This window comes from Bison bison, unplaced genomic scaffold, assembly GCF_000754665.1.
Source record: "Bison bison bison isolate TAMUID 2011002044 unplaced genomic scaffold, Bison_UMD1.0 scf7180017864464, whole genome shotgun sequence".
NCBI lineage: Eukaryota > Metazoa > Chordata > Mammalia > Artiodactyla > Bovidae > Bison > Bison bison.
In genome coordinates this window covers 851,772-873,002 of record NW_011495025.1, presented here as the reverse complement: position 1 = coordinate 873,002, position 21,231 = coordinate 851,772, and the positions used below count along the sequence as shown (strand labels likewise).

The window sequence follows — 21,231 nt, the reverse complement described above, 5'->3', positions numbered from 1 at the left end:
CTTTGCCCCTTTCCCACAGCAGAGGCTGCTCCCCTCCCTAGGACTACGTCACTATAAATTAAGTCCACTGCTGCTGGTGCTGCTGCTGCTAAGTCGCTTCAGTCGTGTCCGACTCTGTGCGACCCCAGAGACCGCAGCCCTCCAGGCTCCCCCGTCCCTGGGACTCTCCAGGCAAGAACACTGGAGTGGGCTGCCATTTCCTTCTCCAATGCATGAAAGTGAAAAGTGAAAGTGAAGTCGCACAGTTGTGTCCGACTCTTAGCGACCCCATGGACTGCAGCCTACCAGGCTCCTCCGTCCATGGGATTTTCCAGGCAAGAGAATTAAGTCCACTAATTCATGCTCTCTCAAAAGTTTAGTTATCTCTTTTTTTTAACCTTAAGTTTAATACTTTTTCTTAGTTTTAGAATTCTATAAATGTTATAAAACAAAAATGACTAATTTCTTAGATGTAATTAATCTTATTGATTGAAATAAGAAAGTACAAAAATGAAAAATTATTCTGAAAATGCTACCACATGTTTGAAAGAAAAGCACAGCCATGAGAAATAAATAGAATGAATAAGTGAGTACGGAGCAAAGTGTGCCAGACAAAGCTAGTTTCTTTCTTGATAGCTTTACAGCCTTAATAAATGAGCAGAGTGGAGGAGGCGTAATGCATCTTGACTTCTAGCAAAGTACTGGAGAAAATGCCATGTGAAATTTTGATTGCAAAATTATTTTGAGTTGGCTTGAATAACAGTTAAGTGAAATGTAAGCTGGTTAAAAAGACATACAAAGGAGAGTGTTGATTAATGTCAATGAGCTAATGCACTGAGTGAGATCTTCAGTTAAATGTCATAGGTGTGAGTCTTAGGTTGATTTACCACTAAATGGTTTATTATATTTTGGAAAAAAGAATAAGATGAGGTTGATTGAATTAGAGCAGATAATTTATCAGGGGACACAGGTGATTACAGAAACTGTATAAAGACAAAGTTATTTTAGAGAAAAAAATAATACAATTTTATTTAATGATTCCATGTTTTTATCACGAAAATGAATTCTATCAAGTGCCGTTGCTTGAAGATCTTCAAACTGGAACTTCTCAAGACAGAAGATACAGTTAACTAATGTCTCAGCCAAGAACACCAATTCAACCCAATTAGTATCTATAATTTATCCAAATGAGAAAGTGATGGTAAATTCTTAGCTAGCTAGAGGGTCTGGTAAAGTTGTAACCACTACCTAGTAGAAATATGAAATGTAACTCAAAACCTGGTAATCCTAGAAAATTTGGGGCAGAATAAAAGAGAATTTTGAGGAAGGGGAGATAAATACATTCTTCTTAACTATGGGCAACTTTTGGTAGGACTAGAGATACTTGAAAATGAGTTTTGCAAATAAAAATATTTTAATATATCCAGATAAAATAGAGTTAAGTATAAAAATGAACCTTTTCAGAATAGGTGCCTCCTAGAAAATGCTTTTGCATTTTAAAATTAGTTTTCTATCACCACATTAATGTATACATAAGGCTGTTCTCTTTTTCTTAGAATAAATTAGAGCATCTTTAGCAGAATTAAAGTATTATCCACTTTAGGAAAACTAAGGTTATGAAAATGTAATCCAAATGTAATCCACCTATTTGTCTAAATTAGCATCCCAGATATTCATCTCCAATGCACATTCTCTTCATGCTGCTTTGCAATCTGGCACAAAGGCCTACTGATTCTGTTTCTGGAATGGATCTCAAGTGCTTCTCCTTTCTGCTAATTCTCCACTGAAATTTCCTTAGGTTAAGCCCAAATAATTTATCCTAGGGCTATTGCCTTCTAATTGATGTTCTGCTTCTAATTCTTGACCCTACTGTTCACCTTCATGTAAACAGCAAATACATATATTTGTCAAACACAGATCTTACCATGTTCTCTGCTTAACAATCTCTCTAAATTTCAGATTCATAAATGGAAACCAGTTTTCTTTTAAAAAGCATACAGGGCTTCTCATAAATTGCTAATCTCTGTCTTTGTCTATTGCTTTCACTTAGCATTCCTCTCCTTACTACTTGGTACTACACGCACACACACACACACACTTCTCAGATGGTCAAATCACAAGGAATTGTTCACTGTTTCTTGAACATCTCACTGAATTTGCTCCAACTATTCCCTGAAAATCAGAGTGTTCTTCCCTCTCTTTTCTACTTTAAAATTTTCTGCATAGATATTAAGGCACAAGTCAAATATTACATTTTCTCTTTTGTTCTCCCTGATCCATACTCTTTATCTTCGTATCTTTTATATGGAACTCTATTACTGTGTGTGTCATACTTTGTTTAATGATTTGTCTCGTGTGATTTATCTTTTAGACTCTGACTTCCTTGAAGGCAGACTGGATCCTATCTATCTTTTTATTGCCATTTGTGTGCATAGTTCTTGACACACAGTAGATGCTCATAAACCTCTTATGAACTACATTAATTTAAATGAAAGCCTTTGGCTCATTTAAATGACATGACTTACCTGTATTTGTTTTATAATCATAAATATAGTTACATGATTAAGCAAAATGCATCCAGAACCAGGACATTGGTGTGCTCTATCTCCTACTATTAAATAGAAAGACACGCTGGATTGTTTATTCAGAAAGTATTCAAGTACAAAGCATTATTGATGCTAGATAAAGCCAGATAATTTCAAAATAATTTTTAAATAGCTATCTTTAATATCAAAGGCACTAAAGCATCATATTTGTCAAGAATATTGTTCAGTCACTTAGTCATGTCCAACTCTTTGCCACCCAATGGAAGAGCCCACCATGCTCCTCTGTCCATGGGATTTTCCAGGCAAGAGTACTGGAATGGGTTGGCATTTCCTACTCCAGGGGATCTTCCCATTCCAGGGATCGAACATGCGTCTCCTGTATTGGCAGGAAAATTCTTTACCACTGAGCCACCAGGGAAGCCCATATACTTTGTGTTCTAATATAAATATAACAAAGGATCCCTGCCTTCACTACCATCATTGTACACTGTTAAAGAAACACAAGTAACCATGGTAACAATACAATGTAACATGATAAAATAGCAATATATAAATGTGAAAGGTCTCAGGACTGATTCATCTTTCAGAAAATATTAAAGAGTATTTTATACAAGGAAATTAATTTTGAATTTGTCTTTAAGAATGTGGCAACTGGAAAAGACTGAGAGGAGAACTTTCCAGAAAAATGGAGCTATGCATGCACATTTGACAATGAGAATTATTATAAAAATTATTTTTGTTATTTTCCTGACCTCTTCTTGTATTCCACTAGCCTGATTGCAAATTTTTCCTTGTTGGTCTATCTTCAGTTACATCCCATGATTACATATCCACCTTTTCTCCATTATTCTCTAAATCTTAATTATTTAATCAATTGATTTCCCTTTCATTTTGTCTTCTCTTTGGGGCTTCATCATTGATGGAAAATTCATTTAATTGTCTCTTAAATGAGACAATTTGTGCCTGTAGTATGTTCTTCCTTCATTGCATTTTCCACTCTGTTTCCAAACTAATTTTCCATAAATATTGTTTTCATCATGGATATTTTTTGCTTAAATAGCATTGGAATCAGATGCACTTTTCTGTGATATAATGGTAGATAATACATACCTGTATTATGAGCAGAGGAAGGCAGTAACCTTTGAAAGCCTCACTAACAATGCCCAGTTTGTAAGATAATTATGAAAATATGTTTAAAATATGGAGGGCCCCGTGGAGAGCAAGGAGATCAAGCCAGTCAATCCTAAAGGAAATCAGTCCTGGATATTCATTGGAAGGACTAACGCTGAAGCAAGTGGAAGCTCCAGTACTTTGGCCACCTGATGTGAAGAGCGGACTCAATGGAAAAGACCCTGATGCTGGGAAAGACTCTGATGATGGGAAAGACTGAGGAGAAGGGGGCAACAGAGGAGGGGATGGTTGGATAGTATCACTGACTCAAAGGACGTAAGTTTGAGCAAACTCCGAGAGATAGTGAAGGAAGGAAAGCTTGACGTGCTGCAGTCCACGGGATTGCAGAGTCAGGCACAACTTAGTGACTGAACAATTGCAACTCCCAGCCAGTACTGATAATTTGATAGGTATATAGTATGTAAATAGATAACACTCTTTTGAGCACCTGTATTATTACCCAGCCCCCCAAAAAGCCATCATAATCCTTATTAGGCTTGGTGGTGGACACATGAGTGTCCACTTGAAAAGATTCACTCTTTCTAACCTCGCCTTAAACCCATCTCCTAGCCTTCAGAGTCCTGAATAATCTTTCCTACCTTCTGCATTTAACCTTGTTTTCCATCATTTCCCCACAGGAACCATTTATTATCTCTTTAATCCCTTCTTTAGCTTGGAACTTGCTAATATTATCACATGTAAACTTGGGGTTTTGCTTCTGCTATGTTTCAAAATAGAATTTTCTGATATCTTTTGTTCTTATTCATTCTATACTTGTAGTTCAAATAACACCTCTTTACTAAGATTCCCCCTCCCGCCCCCACAACCTAGATAAAACCTTTTCTTTCTTTAATGTCATTTCTATGCTGGCAAATGGTAATGTGACCTTCTATTTAATCTCTTCATATTATAATGCAGTAATAATTTATTTTTATCAGTATATGGTGCAGGTACATAGAATGTGATTTGTTGACTTATACTCATTATCATCTCACCAACAAGATGTTATAAACTCTGGACAGGAACTATGTCTTATATATCTTTGTACTCTCTAGGGCCTTTTTCTTCACTAATGGATCTTGTTATTTCCCCAGAATCTTAATTGACAGAAAGAGTATGAAATCTTCTCTACGTGAATCTTCACCGCAGTAACCTTAGCAGTGTTGCTGACACAGAGAATTAGGCTTAATACTAAAGCATCCATTGGATATAATTAACTAACTTCTCTTCTGTGAGTCTTGACTGGTGCCAGTGATAGCATGTACCAATCTTGGGAAAATTGAGAAAATGGTCACTAAAATTATTCTTTTGTTCTGTAATTGAAATAACGAATGTCAACTGGGGAAGGCTATGAGAGCATTTAACAAATGTTTGTTGTTTTTAAATAATAAAAATATTTGAAAGGAAATAGATTTAGAAATGCTTGAAACAATAGCTTGGTTTTCAAAGAATTAGATATACTACAGAAGCTTATTAGAATAGTTTCACGCTCTCATGTATTGTCCTAAGTGGCAAGCTGTTGTTTCCATGCCAATTCTTGGTTTAAAATCCACCATGTATTTATTATATGTCACTTTCCACTTAAATACTTAGGACAGTTAGATTGCACTGTCAAGTTACAGCGTTATAATTCCAACAGATGTTGTCATGTAGATGAAGAAAATTCATTTTAAATTATATCATTTTTAATGTGTTTTTCTTTGTGCCTAAGGAAGGCAATAATATGTCATATTATCTTTTCAAGTTCAGGTTCCAATCATTGCAGCATATTTTGATTAAATCACATCACCATTTCAGAATCGATGCAGGGTAACAGTGGGCCACATGTGTGGAAACAGGAATAGCAAGAGTGCGCAAGTGTGCTAGTTGTTTCATGCTTAATAACCCTGCATGTTATCAATCAATCTGTAAAAAAAAAAAAAAAGTGTGTAAGCTGAGAAAATAGTATGGTCAGAAACTGTACCTAACCTAAAACAGGGGTGCAAATATAGCTGGGTCAATATTTATTTGGTTAGTATGCCCTAACTAATGATTTGAGTTTTTCCAGATAATATTTCAATTTTCTGTGTTTAATTTTGGAATAAATACATGATTTTACCTTTCCTTGTCAGTTAAAGAGTCAGCCAGTTGAAATCGCTCATGACGCCCTCCCTATATGCATCCCTGGAGATTAATCCAGAAACAGGTGGTTTTCATTCTGGTCACAAATAAATTGTGTGTGTGTGTGTGTGTGCGTGCGTGCGTGTGTGTGTGTGTATATCACACTATGTGTATATCAATAACTTTAGTTTTTTGATAGTTTATCTCCCAGAATATCCGTCTTATAAATACTGGAACAAAATTCTTCTACTTTAAGCTTCACATTGTGTATGTTGAAAGACAGGTTTTCACGAGCCTCTAGGGTTTTTGCAACTGTTATTAACTGAGGCACTGACTGTCTTTAAATTATTCTTTCAAAAATGTTTGTATAGTGAACAGCCTTGGAAGATAGAAATAGTGTCTTTCTCCAAAGCAAAGGTCAGATTTGTTTGCTGTCCAGTATAATAAAATAATATCTCCTTCAGAAGCAAATGGCAGGCAAGTTTATTGCTAGTTGTAAAAGATTTGGGTTCCCTAAGCTCAGGGTTTCTCTCTTGTAAGGCAACATACTGCTTTTGTAGGCATCACCTGGCCCTCTTTGAACCCTCCTATAGGACCTGGAACTTGAGGAATAGGTGCCAATGAAGATACTGCTATTGCTATGGGAGATAGTATCTGACCCAAGAGTATGCCTTCTGATTACATCATGAAATTGTGGCAAGATAATGTTAGCTTGAAAAGAAGGTCAAATCTGAAGCCATTTACAGTCTGGATGGCATTACTGACTCAGTGGACATGGGTTTAGGTGGACTCCAGGAGTTGGTGATGGACAGGGAGGCCTGGCGTGCTGTGGTTCATGGCGGGGCAAAGAGTTGGACACGAGTGAGCAACTGAACTGAACTGGGAGGTCTAGAGGGGGAGAGTGGGCTAAGTAGTGTGTAAAGCTGGTCAACCGGTATCTGCATTTTTCAATTCCATATCCCAGCAAAACTTTTGTTCTGTTCTGCTATTCTTTGCACTGACCCACTCCCAATAAATTGATTTGTGCTGTGGGTAACTGCATCAGATTTCTGCAAGGAAGAACTAGGCAATGGTATTCCAAGTCAACACATGGAAAAGGCATGAGCTGAATTTAAAACACTTTGATCTATTTCATTGTTGGTTTTAGTTGCCCTATCCCTAGGCTGCAACTACATATATTGCAGATACAACACTTCAGTATATGCTTCCCCTTCCCAGGAGAGCCCCACAGTGCTGTTATATAGGTTTCTGGAATCTATGTTTCACTCTGCAGTTTCCCCAGGCTTGATTTTAGGGCAGAACGCCAGAGCACTTATTATTTCACCACCAAATGTGTTTAAATCATAAGTTATAATGATATATTCCTCTTTAAAGGGTGCTAATGAGCCAATTTATTTGTGTGTGTGTGTGAAGACAAAACCTACTTCAGGCTAACTAAATAATGAATGAAGAAAAATGGGGGTTTTTCTTCAAATATTCCTCATATCTAAGAAGAAATGATATAATTTAAACTTTGGCATTTTGTCATTACTAATTTATTAGTTCTCTAAGGCTACTGTAAGAAAGCACCACACTCTGGGTGGCTTCAACAGTTTATTTGCTCACAGTTCTGGAGGCTGGAAGTCCAAGTTCAAGGTGTCAGCAGGTTCACTTTCTTCTGAGCCCTCTCTCCTTTGCTTGCAGATGGCCACCTTCTCACTCTGTCCTTAGGTGGTCTTTCCTCCTAGTGCTTGTATCCCTGGTGTCTCTCTGTATACTCTCACATCCTCTACCCATGATTACACCGGTATGATTAGATTAGGAACAACTCATGTGACCTCATTTAACTTGAATTACCTCTTTTGGAGGCCCTTTCTTGAAATACAGTCACATTCTGAAGTCCTGGGGATTAGGGCTTCAATATATGAATTTCAGGGCAACATAACACTAATGAACATAATAAATGAACGTAGTAGTTGACAGTATCACTAAGAGAGAAGGAGATGGAGGGTATGTGGCTTCTATTTAAAGCTGTTGTTGTAGTTTAGTCTCTAAGCCATGTCTGTCTCTTTGTGACCCCATGAACTGCAGCACGCCAGGCTTCTCTGTCCTTCACTGTCTCCTTGAGTTTGCTCAAATTCATGTCCATTGAGTCAGTAATGACATCCAACCATCTCATCCTCTGTTGTTGCTTTCTCCTCCTGCCCTCAAACTTTCCCAGTATCAGGGTCTTTTCCTAAGAGTTGGCTGTTTGTATCAGGTGGCCATGGTATTAGAGCTTCAGCTTCAGCATCAGTCCTTCCAATGAATATTCAGGATTGATTTCCTTAGGATTGACTGGCTTGATCTACTTGCCATCCAAGGGACTCTCAATAGTCTTCTCCAACACCACAGTTCAAAAGCATCAATTCTTCAGTGCTCATCCTTCTTTATAGTTCGACTCTCACATCCATACATGACTACTAGAAAAATTATAGCTTTGACTATGTGGACCTTTGTTGGCAAAGTGATGTCTCTGCTTTTTAATGTGCTTTCTAGATTTGTCATAGCTATTCTTCCAAGGAGCAAGCATCTTTTAATCCGGAGACTGCAGTCACCATTCGCATCGATTTTGAAGCCCAAGAAAATGAAATCTGACACTGTTTACACATTTTCCATATCTATTTGCCATCAAGTGATAGAACCAGATGCCATAATCTTCATTTTTTGAATGTTGAGTTTCAAGCCAGCTTTTTCACTGTCCTCTTTCACATTCATCAAGAGACTCTTTAGTTCCTCTTCACTTTCTGCCTATTAAAGTGGTATCATCTGTATATCTGAGGTGGTTGATGTTTAAGGTACACACACCAGATTCTTGCCAAATATTATATAAATTAGATCAGCTATATAGGTTTACCAATTTACACAAAATACCGTGGGCAAAGGGACATGTTAAGTCATGCGGAAGGATTCATCACAATCCAGACCTTAGAAAACTACAGAAGATATAATTTGTTTTTCTTTGATGCTTGGATTATAGGAAGAGATGAAGGTAGACAATGGAGAATCTTTAAATAAAAAGACTCGAGAGACATATTCAGTTCAGTTCAGTTCAGTCACTCAGTCATGTCCAACTCTTTGCGACCCCATGAATCGCAGCACGCCAGGCCTCCCTGTCCATCACCAGCTCCCGGAGTTCACCCAGACTCACGTCCATCGAGTCAGTGATGCCATCCAGCCATCTCATCCTCTGTCGTCCCCTTCTCCTCCTGCCCCCAATCCCTCCCAGCATCAGAGTCTTTTCCAATGAGTCAACTCTTCGCATGAGGTGGCCAAAGTACTGGAGTTTCAGCTTTAGCATCATTCCTTCCAATGAAATCCCAGGGCTGATTTCCTTCAGAATGGACTGGTTGGATCTCCTTGCAGTCCAAGGGACTCTCAAGAGTCTTCTCCAACACCACAGTTCAAAAGTAGCAATTCTTTGGTGCTCAGCCTTCTTCACAGTCCAACTCTCACATCCATACATGACCACAGGAAAAACCATAGCCTTGACTAGATGAACCTTTGTTGGCAAGGTAATGTCTCTGCTTTATAATATGCTATCTAGGTTGGTAAAAACTTTCCTTCCAAGGAGTAAGCATCTTTTAATTTCATGGCTGCAGTCACCATCTGCAGTGATTTTGGAGCCCAGAAAAATAAAGTCTGACACTGTTTCCACTGTTTCGCCATCTATTTCCCACGAAGTGATGGGACCAGATGCCGTGATCTTAGTTTTCTGAATGTTGAGCTTTAAGACAACTTTTTCACTCTCCTCTTTTACTTTCATCAAGAGGCTTTTCAGTTCCTCTTCACTTTCTGCCATAATGGTGGTGTCTGCATATCTGAGGTTATTGATATTTCTCCCGGCAATCTTGATTCCAGCTTGTGCTTCTTCCAGTCCAGCATTTCTCATGATGTACTCTGCATATAAGTTAAATAAGCGGGGTGACATATTAACTATTGTGAAATATGGATCCTAATTTGAATTAGGACAACTGGAATACAAACATATTTGATAATTTTAAGAAACTGTAAATTTTAGGGAGCATGATAATGACATCATGATTGTGTTTTTTAATACTCAGAGGTATTTACTGAGATAATTAGAAATAAAATTATATAATATCTGGCATTTATTTCAAAATAAATTAGATAGGGATGGTGGCAAAAAGGAATAGGAGTATAAATAAACAGCTTGGAAAAATGCATTGATAATTGCTTAAGCAGAGTGATGAATATTTAGATTCATGATTAAATTCTGTCCATGTATATTTAAAATTTTTTATAATAAAAAGTTGTAAAGTTTTATACTGGCATTTTTAATTTAGCAGATGATCACAAAGTGGTATTTGGTACATCTTTTTAGTTGTTTTTCCTATTGTAATGATGCATTTTGGTGAATCAATCTGTCTGTCTCCTGAGCTTTCCCTGCAAGGTTAATTATGTGCATTGGAGAGCTAGCTGAGGTTCGGAGAACAAGCTCTGGTTGGAGGAAAGTGTTTCTGCTTTCTGAGCAAACTACCTTATACGAGCGTTAAGCTTTGATGCTACCCTCATTAGCACAATATTTTAGTCACCTGTGGTAACCTGCCCAGATGTTTCTCTGATAATGTTCAGCTCAATAAATTTAGACTTCACACAGTGGTGCTTGTCATTTTATGCCCTCCTGTCCCAAATACACTTCAAAATACGTCCAATCCAGCTGTTAGCTTGACTGCATAAGATACTGTAATAACACTTTTGAGGACTGGGGTGATATTTGAAGTGTTTCAAGAATCTTTCCCCCCTGGGTTGGAAAATAGCTTTATCAGAACCAAAATTAACGTCCAAATCCATAGTTTCTATTTTACTTTCCATAGTAGCATTGCATTTAAAAAGGATTCTAGAAGAAAAAAAAAAAAAAGGGATTTTCTGATTTCTTACATATTAAATGAACAAGAATGTACTCTAAAACAAAATTATTCTATGTATATATTTTTATTACAGAATATGTAGTTTCAATGTTCAGGTCAAAATTATAAAATTTTAGTAATTTTATAAGGTTTAACTTAATAAATTAAAGCTCAGAAAACTTTGTGATTAAGATTAGATGAAATAATGGATGTAAATGCAATGCTTATCAGTTTCAGATACACAGTAAGCCCTCCATAAATGATAGATACAATGACGGTTATAAATTTTTTTTTCTCAAAATTATATCTAGGAGAGAATTTTAAGCCTGACTATTTTATTTATACTATGTTTCAAAGACAATCTAATATTTTTAAATCCAGAGATGATTTTTTTACTTTAACCAAATTAATACTTGTTTAAATTAAATTGAGATTTTAATAAATCCCCAAAATTGTTTTCACTCAAACAAAAGTGGCTAACATCTCCAATTTCAGCAAAAGATTATACAGAAATACTCAGAATAATCACTGAGTCAGTATTCCTTAAAAATAAACCTTTTAAAGCAACATCATATGAAGGAAAGTTCTTATATATTTTTCTATTAAGGGTTCCATAATTGTTACTATAAGTTGATCAGATTCCTCCAGATTCATTTACTCTGGATTTTATTACTTTAGTATAATAAAATTTTATACATTTTACTATATGGTTCAAAAAATTCACAAAGGCATGTGTTAGGATTCTGGTACTAATTTTTAAATGCACTTTTAATAAAGAACCAGAGATATGTTTCAGAAAGGTCTATCTAGGAGAATAATCTCAGTTTTAGTCTGTCTATATTCCTTCCCCGCCCCCCAAATTTTCTGATACTAACCAAGTGTTGTTATTCTTTGGCTTGAAGCCTTTATGTACCTGGTACTCCATTATGCTTTGACTTTAGAGAAAGGTTACAATTTGTTTTTTTCTGGGAAAATATGCTCCCAGCTGAAAATCATTTCCTTAGTTGAATAGAGGATCTCTTTGCAAAAATTTTCTCTGTTATCTCCTGAATAATTCCTACTATGTACAGAAGAATGAGATTGATTAACAATTTCATCCTCAATAACTTGTGACCTTATTATTCATAGGGCACATGAAATTTATTGATTTTTTACATTAAGGAAAGATATATTAAATAATATAATAACCTTCACATAGAGTGTACAGTAGGCAAACCTATGGAAAAATTATGTTGTCCTAGAAAGTTTTTCACCCACTCCAGTGTTCTTGCCTGGAGAATCCCAGGGACAGGGGAGCCTAATGGGCTGCCATCTTTAGGGTCGCACAGAGTCAGACACGACTGAAGCGACTTAGCTGCAGCAGCAGCAGCAGAAAGTTTTTCAGTGCACATAACATAAATAACCAATGTTCATTGAAAGTTTATTCTTTTTACTTGCTGTTATAAATAAGACATATTATATATTTAAATATAAAAGGATTGAAGATCAACCAAAACATTGACTGCATTGACATAGTGATAAAAATACAGAATATAAAAGTTATTCAAAAATATTTGAGTTGCATGTGCTTTTTACTCACTTTGATTTTAGTACCTATGTCTGACAGCAGTTAATCACACATAGCTTATCCTTTCCCTTCTTATTTTTATAACTGGCTTTAAAAAGCCAAACATAGATTAAAGAAGTGAACGATATTTTTCTACTGTTTTTCTCCATAGTATTTATAAAAGTATATATGAAATGCATCTGGGAATGTCTAAGGAAGAATAAGTCCATTCATACATCTGTTTTTTGAAGGGATATATTTGACCACTATTCACCAGTATCTACTATAAAGTGAATAATATACAGTTAATAACATTCTGATTACTACAAAGTTATTGTTTTTCCTGACTTCTGCTGAACCCAGTAACCGAAAATACTGAGATCGAGTCCATATGTGAAATGGGTTCGGGTAAAGTTTGACAAAACATGCAGGTCAAGTTTAGATTAGAAAAATTTGTTCACACATTTATTCCTACAGATCCTAAAATGTCAACATATCTGACCATCTGATTAGGTTTCCATGAACAAGTTTGAGACATTACATGTATCACAACCTTTCAGTAAATAAAGCACAGTGAATTCAACTTCTTATAAAAGAATGGTTTTTCCTAAGGAACCTCTGAATGTCCATTTAACTAAGGCTTCTTTGGCTGATTAAAACATACCAGAATTTTTCTAGCTTTTTCATTTGAATGAGAAGGTTGTTGATAGTGATAAAATTTTCCTTTCAGGGGCTTTGCATATAAAATTCCATTTGGATGACTGAAGATATGGATGCAGATTCTGATAGGGCTGCTTTAAAACATCATCCAACTTAAATAGTTTGCATTACCTTGTCTAATTAACTATAAAATTATTTAACATGAAAGATTAAGACTTCAAAAAATTTTCTCTTTAACTTGAAGTGACTTCTTATATTCCTCAAAATGATGGAATCCCAGAAATATGGGCTTATCCATGGTTGTTAATGGCTGTTTTTGTTTTAGTAAACGTATTTAGTGGAGAGTGAAAAAGTTGGCTTAAAGCTCAACATTCAGAAAACGAAGATCATGGCATCCAGTCCCATCACTTCATGGGAAATAGATGGGGAAACAGTGGAAACACTGTCAGACTTTATTTTTGGGGGCTCCAAAATCACTGCATATGGTGACTGCACCCATGAAATTAAAAGATGCTTACTCCTTGGAAGGAAAGTTATGACCAACCTAAATAGCATATTCAAAAGCAGAGACATTACTTTGCCAACAAAGGTCCGTCTAGTCAAGGCTATGGTTTTTCCAGTGGTCGTGTATGGATGTGAGAGTTGGACTGTGAAGAAAGCTGAGCGCTGAAGAATTGATGCTTTTGAACTGTGGTGTTGGAGAAGACTCTTGAGAGTCCCTTGGACCGCAAGGAGATCCAACCAGTACATTCTAAAGGAGATCAGCCCTGGGAGTTCTTTGGAAGGAATGATGCTAAAGCTGAAAGTCCAGTACTTTAGCCACCTCATGCGAAGAGTTGACTCATTGGAAAAGACTCTGATGCTGGGAGGGATTGGGGGCAGGAGGAGAAGGGGACGACAGAGGATGAGATGGCTGGATGGCATCACTGACTGGATGGACGTGAGTCTGAGTGAACTCCAGAAGTTGATGATGGACAGGGAGGCCTGGCGTGCTGCGATTCATGCGGTTGCAAAGAGTTGGACACGACTGAACTGAACTGAACTGAAACATATTTAAGGGCTTCCTAGGAGCTCAGAGGTAAAGAATTTGCCTGCCAATGCAGGAGACATGAGTTGGCAACCTGCTCCAGTATTCTTGCCTGGGAAATCCCATGGACAGAGGAGCCTGGAGGTCTACAGTCCATGAGGTCACAAAAGAATGGGACATGACTTAGTGACTAAACAACAACAGACATATTTAAAGAACAACAAAACCCCCAAACTATTTATATATGTATTTTATGTATACACATATGAAAAGCCCAGCATGGTCCTTAGGCATATTATGTGCTCAGTCGCTTCAGTCGTGTCTGACTCTTTGTGACCTATGGACTGTAGCCCACCAGACTCCTCTGTCCATGGGATTCTCCAGGCAGGAATACTGAAGTGGGTTGCCATGCCCTCCTCCAGGTTAGGCATATATGAGTAAATGCAAATTGTAAATCCTGATTGAGTAATGACTGTGAAGATTTTCCCCAACATTTAGAAAAGTTCTACTCTAATGCAGAAAAAATAATATACTATAGTATCAAATGTTCATTTCTGCTAAAGGAAGCAACTACAGAAATGTTTTATTTGTATAAAGTAACAAGTGGTACAGATGCAAAAACAAACAAAAACCCAACAACTTCCCCAAGACTACTTCAAAATGAGCATATCAAACTTGGTTTTCTTTAAAATGTAGTTATTTCTTTATCTTCTGGACAAAAATGCTTAGTCAGTCTTCAAAGAAAAGCAATTACAATTTGAGGACACTTCATATTCGTCTCTGTTGCCAGCACCAATTCCATCTCATATGAATTTTTCCATTCATGAAAACGATTAAATTCTCCACTGTTGTCTGTGGCACCAATTATTTATTCTGGATCAGGACCTCTGGTAAACCTTCTTGCTCAAGCAGGATCTCTTTTCTTCTATGATTTGCTATCACCAGATTCACTATCAGATATTTTCTTTTTGTACCATCTTTTTCTTTACCAGCTTTTTGAGAATTAAGAAATGCTTCAATTAACTCTGGACAATCTAAATTTTCTTCCAGCTCTAAAGGATTGTCTGTATCTGTTAATCTTTCCATTTCAGGAAATACCTCACCTTCCCATCTACTACATGTCAGTCTAGTTGGTTTTCTACTACAAATTCTTCAGATTCTGCCTCTTTGAATTTTTTACCCTGTTTGTTTCTTTCTCATTTTTTTTACATTAGAGGCACGGTGCCTAGTGATCCCCTGAGGGCAGGGAGAGGGAACATTGTAGGAGAGGGCCATGACCAAAGTCTCCTCAGTGGAGGTTTCTCCTGCTTTGCCCATACATTTATTAAACCAAGTGCAATGTATTGAGGATAAAGAAACAAATATTTGGATCAAAGCCATTTATTGGCTATATATTGTATGTTAGTAATACAAAAGTGCTGCAGGTATTATAAGTAAAAAAGATGGTTCTGCTGGGGGAAATAAGTAGGTCAGTGACTAAAAATTAGGTTAATTAGCTCAGATAATAAGTACTACAGGAGTCTTGTTTGAGATGTGTGGCAAGAGCAAACTCATCATTATTTGGTAAGTGCTTTCTTGATTCTCATTTGAGGAAATTTAAAGCAATCAGCCAAAAATCTCCAAAACTAAACAACAACAAAAAACCTTGATACTAAAATGAGGATTTATGAACTATGATCTGTACTGACTGAATGGTCATCCCCTATACCCCTGCCAAAAAAAAAAAAAATGTCCATGAACTAACCCCTGAAACCTGTGAATGTGAGCTTATTTGGGAGAAAGGCCTTTGCACATATAACTAATATAAAGACTTCAAAATGAAATCACCGTAGATTATCCAGGCAGACCGTAAATATCCTTAGAAAGATGGTGGAAGATTTAAGACAGAAAAGGACAAAGTCGGAGTGGCTGTGTAAAGACCTAAGAGACAGAGATTGGAATTTCTCAGCCACAAGCTGAGGACTGCCCGGACCCACCAGAAACTGGAAAAGGCAAGGAAAGATTCTCATCTAGATGCTTTGGAGAAAACAGAGCCCTGACAACATCTTGATTTCAGATCTATTCTCTAGAACTGTGAGAGAACAAATTTATGCTGTTTAAACTACTGAAATTGTGGTAATTTATTATGGCAGCTACAGAAAACAAATCATGATCTAATCTGCCTTATTTTGCAAATCATAGACAATTTTGAAAGTGTTTCAGTCACTACAAAGATGAAAGTGCATGTAGAAATGTCTATATGAATCACAGTAGGGAACATTTTCTTTATTACGTTTAGATATATATTGCTTTTATATACCACAGCACATCATAGCGTTTGGTTTTTTTCCCTCTCCCCATGTCCATGAGTCTATTCTTTATGTCTGTTTCTCCATTGCTGCCCTGAAAATAAATTCTTCAGTACCATTTTTCTAGATTCCATATATATGTGTTAGAATATGATATTTATCTTTCTCTTTCTGACTTACTTCACTCTGTATAATAGGTTCTAGGTTCATCCACCTCATTAGAACTAACTCAAGTGTGTTCCTTTTTATGGCTGAGTAATAGTCCATTGGGTATATATACCACTACTTCTTTATCCATTCATTTATCGATGGACATCTAGTTTGCTTCCATTCTACCTATTGTAAATAGCTCTGCAATGAACAATGGGACATATATGTCTTTTCAGTTTTGGTTTCCTCAGGGAAACCTGGGAAACCTAGGAGTGCTGGGTCATATGGTGGTTTTATTCCTAGTTTTTAAAGGAATTTCCATATCGTCTTTCCTAGTGGCTGTATCGATTTGCATTCCCACCAACAGTGCAAGAGTGTTCCCTTTTCTCCACACCCTCTCCCCCATTTATTGTTTGTAGACTTTTTGATGATGGCCATTCTGACCTGTGTGAGGTGATATCTCATTGTAGTTCTGATTTGCATTTCTCTAATAATGAGTGAGGTTGAGCATCTTTTCATGTGTTTGTTAGCCATCTGTATGTCTTCTTTGGAGAAATGTCTGTTTAGGTCTTCTTCACACTTTTTGATTGGGTTGTTTGTTCTTCTGGTATTGAGTTATATGAGCTGCTTGTGTATTTTGGAAATTAATTCTTTGTCAGTTGTTTTATGCTATTATTTTCTCCCATTCTGAGGGTTGTCTTTTCACCTTGCTTATAGTTTCCTTTGCTGTGCAAAAGCTTTTAAGTTTAATCAGGTCCAACTTGTTTACTTTTGTTTTTATTTCCGTTACTCTAGGAGGTGGGTCATGGAGAAGGCAATGGCAACCCACTCCATTACTCCTGCCTGGAAAATCCCATGGATGGAGGAGCCTGGTAGGCTGTAGTCCATGGGGTCACAAAAAGTCGGACACTTACTGAGCGACTTCACTTTCACTTTTCACTTTCATGCATTGGAGAAGGAAATGGCAACCCACTCCAGTGTTCTTGCCTGGAGAATCCCAGGGGTGGTGGAGCCTGGTGGGCTGCCATCTGTGGGGTCGCACAGAGTCAGACATGACTGAAGCAACTTAGCAGCAGCAGCAGCAGCAGCAGCAGCAGGAGGTGGGTCATGGAGGATCTTGCTTTGATTTATGTCATCAAGTGTTCTGCCTGTGTTTTCCTCTAAGAGTTTTATAGTTTTTGGTCTTACATTTAGGTGTTTAATCCATTTTGAGTTTATCCTTGTGTATGGTATTAGGAAGTGTTCTAATTTCATTCTTTTACATGTAGCCATCAAGTTCTCCCTGCACCATTTATTGAAGAGGCTGTCTTTGCCCCATTGTATATTACCTCCTTTGTCAAAAATAAGATGCCCATAGGTGCATGGGATTATTTCTGGACTTTCTATCTTGTTCCATCGGTCTATATTTCTATTTTTGTGCCAGTACCATACTGTCTGGATGACTATAGCTTTGTAGTATAATCTAAAGTCAGGAAGGTTGATTCCTCCAATTCCATTCTTCTTTCTCAAGACTTCTTTGGCTATTCAGAGTCTTTTGTGTTTCCATATGAATTGTGAAATTTTTTGTTCTAGTTCTCTGAAAAATGTCATTGGAATTTGAAAAAGATTGCATTGAATCTGTACATTGCCTTTGGTAGTACAGTCATTTTCACAGCATTGATTCTTTCTATCCAGGAACATGGAATGTTTATGTAGTCTTTGATTTCTTTCATTAGTGTCTTATAATTTTCTAGGTACAGTTCTTTTGTCTCCTTGGGTAGGTTTATTCCTAGATATTTAATTCTATTTGTTGCAATAGTGAATGGGATTGAATCCTTAATTTCTCTTTCTTATTATTCATTGTTAGTATATATAAATGCAATGGATTTCTGTGTATTGATTTTGAATCCTGAAACTTTGCTAAATTCACTGATTACCTCTAGTAATTTTCTGATACTGTCTTTAGAGTTTTCTATATACAGTATCATGTCATCTGCAAACAGAGCTTTACTTCTTCTTTTCTGATCTGGATTCTTTTTATTTCTTTTTCTTCTCTGATTGCTGTAGCTAGGACTTCCAGAACTATGTTGAATAATAGTGGGGAAAGTGGACACCCTTGTCTTGTTCCTGATCTTTGGGGGAATGCTTCCAGTTTTTCACCATTGAGAATAATGTTTGCTGTAGTCTTATCATATATGGCCTTTAATATTGTTGAAGTAGCTTCATTCTATGCCCATTTTTTGAAGAGTTTTCATCATAAATGGGTGCTGAATTTTGTCAAAGGCTTTTTCTGCATCTATTGAGATGATCATGTTTTTTATCTTTCAGTTTGTTAATATGATGTATCACATTGATTGATTTGCATATACTGAAGAATCCTTGCATTCCAGGAATAAACCCACCTTGATCATGATGTATGAGCTTTTTGATGTGTTGCTGAATTCTGTTTGGTAAAATTTTGTTGAGGATTTTTGCATCTATGTTCATCAGTGATATTGGCCTGTGGTTTTCTCTTTTTGTGTTGTCTTTGTCTGGTTTTGGTATTAGGGTGATGGTTGCCTCGTAGAATAAGTTTGGAAGTGCTCCTTTGCAATTTCTGAAAGAGTTTTCAAACAATAGGCATTAGCCCCTCTAAATATTTGATAGAATTCTCCTGTGAAGCCATCTGGTCCTGGGCTTTTGTGTTTTGGGAGATTTTTTATCACAGCTTCAATTTCAGTGTTTGCAATTCAGTTGCTCATAATTTCTATTTCTTCCTGGTTCAGTCTTGGAAGATTAAACTTTCCTAAGAATCTGTCCATTTCTTCCAGAATATCCATTTTATTGGCATATAGTTGTTCATAATAGTCTCTTGTAATCCTTTGTATTTCTGCATTGTCTGTTGTAACCTCTCCTTTTTCATTTCTAATTTTGTTGATTAGACCTTCTCTTTTTCTTGATGAGTCTGGCTAAAGGCTTGTCAATTTTATCTTCTCAAAAACAAGCTTTTAGTTTTATTAATCTTTACTATTGTTTCTTTCAATTCTTTTTCATTTATTTCTGCTCAGATCTTTATGATTTCTTTCCTTCTACTAATTTTGGATTTTTGCTCTTCTTTTTCCAGTTGTTCTGGGCATAAATTTAGGTTGTCTATTTGATGTTTTTCTTGTCCCTTGAGGTAGGATTGTATTGCTATAAACTTCCCTCTTAGAACTGCTTTTGCTGCATCCCATAGATTTTGAAATATCGTGTTTTCATTGTCATTTGTGTCTAGAAATCTTTTTGACTTCCCTTTTGATTTCTTTAGTAACCTGTTGATTATTAAGAAATGTGTTGTTTAATCTCCATGTGTTTGTGTTTTTTTATAGTTTTTTTCTTGTAATCGATATCTAGTCTCAAGGCATTGTGGTTGGAGAAGATGCTTGATACAATTTCAGTTTTCTTAAATTTACTGAGGTTTGATTTGTGACCCAAGATGTAGTCTGTCCTGGAAAATGTTCCATGTGCACTTGAGAAGAAGGTGTATTCTTCTGCATTTGGATAAAATGTCCTGAAGATATCAATGAGATCCATCTCAGCTAATTTTAGACTTGTGTTTCCTTGTTAATTTTCTGTTTTGATGATCTGTCCATTGGTGTGAGTGGGGTGTTAAAGTCTCCTACTATTATTGTGTTACTGTAGAGTTCTCCTTTTATATCTGTTAGTGTTTTCTTACGTATTGAGGTGCTCCTATGTTGGGTGCATAGATATTTACAATTGTTTTGACTTCCTCATGGATTGAGCCCTTGATCATTATGTAGTGTCCTTCCTTATCTCTTATAATCTTCTTTATTTTAAGATCTATTTTGTCTGATATGAGGGTTGCTGCGCCAGCTTTCTTTTGCTTCCCATTTGCATTAATATATTTTTCCATCCTCTCACTTTCAGTCTATATGTGTTTGAAGTGGGTTACTTGTAGACAGCATATGTATGGATCTTGTTTTTTATCCATTCAGCCAGTCTGTGTCTTTTAGTTGGAGCATTTAATCCAATTACATTTAAAGTAATTATTGATATATATGTTCCTATTGCCATTTTCTTAATTGTTTAGGTTGATTTTTGTAGATGTTTATTTCTTCTCTTGTATTTCTTGACTATATAATTTCCTTTAATATTTGTTGTAAAGCTGGTTTGGTGGTACTGAATTCTCTTAACTTTTGATTGTCTGAAAAGCTTTTTATTTCTCCATCAATTTTGAATGAGATCCTTGCTGGGTACTATAATCTTGGTTGTAGATTTTTCCCTTTCAGTACATTAAATATATCCTGCCATTCCCTTCTGGCCTGCAGAGTTTCTGTTGAAAGATCAGCATAAATGTATGGGGTTTCCCTTTTATGTTTGTTCCCTTGTATGTTACTTGTTGCTTTTCCTTTGCTGCTTTAAAAATTTTTTTCTTTATGTTTAATCTTCATTAGTTTGATTAGTGTGTGTCTTGGTATGTTTCTCCTTGGGTTTATCCTCTATGGGACACATTATGCCTCTTGGACTTGATTGACTATTACTTTTCCATGTTGGATAAATTTTCAACTATAATCTCTTCAAAAATTTTCTCATACCCTTTCTTTCTCTCTTCTTCTTCTGGGACCCCTATAATTTGAATGTTGGTGTGTTTGATATTGTCCCAGAGGTCTCTGAGACTGTCCTCAGTTCTTTTCATTCTTTTTACTTTATTCTGCTCTTCAGAAGTTATTTCCACCATTTTATCTTCCAGCTCACTGATTCGTTTTTCTGTTTTGGATATTCTGCTATTGATTCCTTCTAGATTATTTTTAATTTCAGTAATTGTGTTGTTTGTATGTTTATTCTTTTTTTTTTAATTTAGTCTTTTAATAGGTTCATTCTTTTTTTTTTTTTTTTTTTTTTTTTTTAAAATTTTTTT

At 36.3% G+C, this 21,231-nt stretch overlaps 1 protein-coding gene and 1 pseudogene across 2 annotated transcripts in view; one reads left to right on the top strand and one right to left on the bottom strand.

The window, feature by feature from the left end:
- Window positions 1-21,231, top strand: part of GRID2 (glutamate receptor, ionotropic, delta 2) — a 1,587,604-nt gene that overhangs the window by 1,153,912 nt on the left and 412,461 nt on the right. The gene's annotated exons all lie outside the window — the stretch shown is intronic.
- Window positions 14,603-15,128, bottom strand: LOC105003197 (annotated as a pseudogene).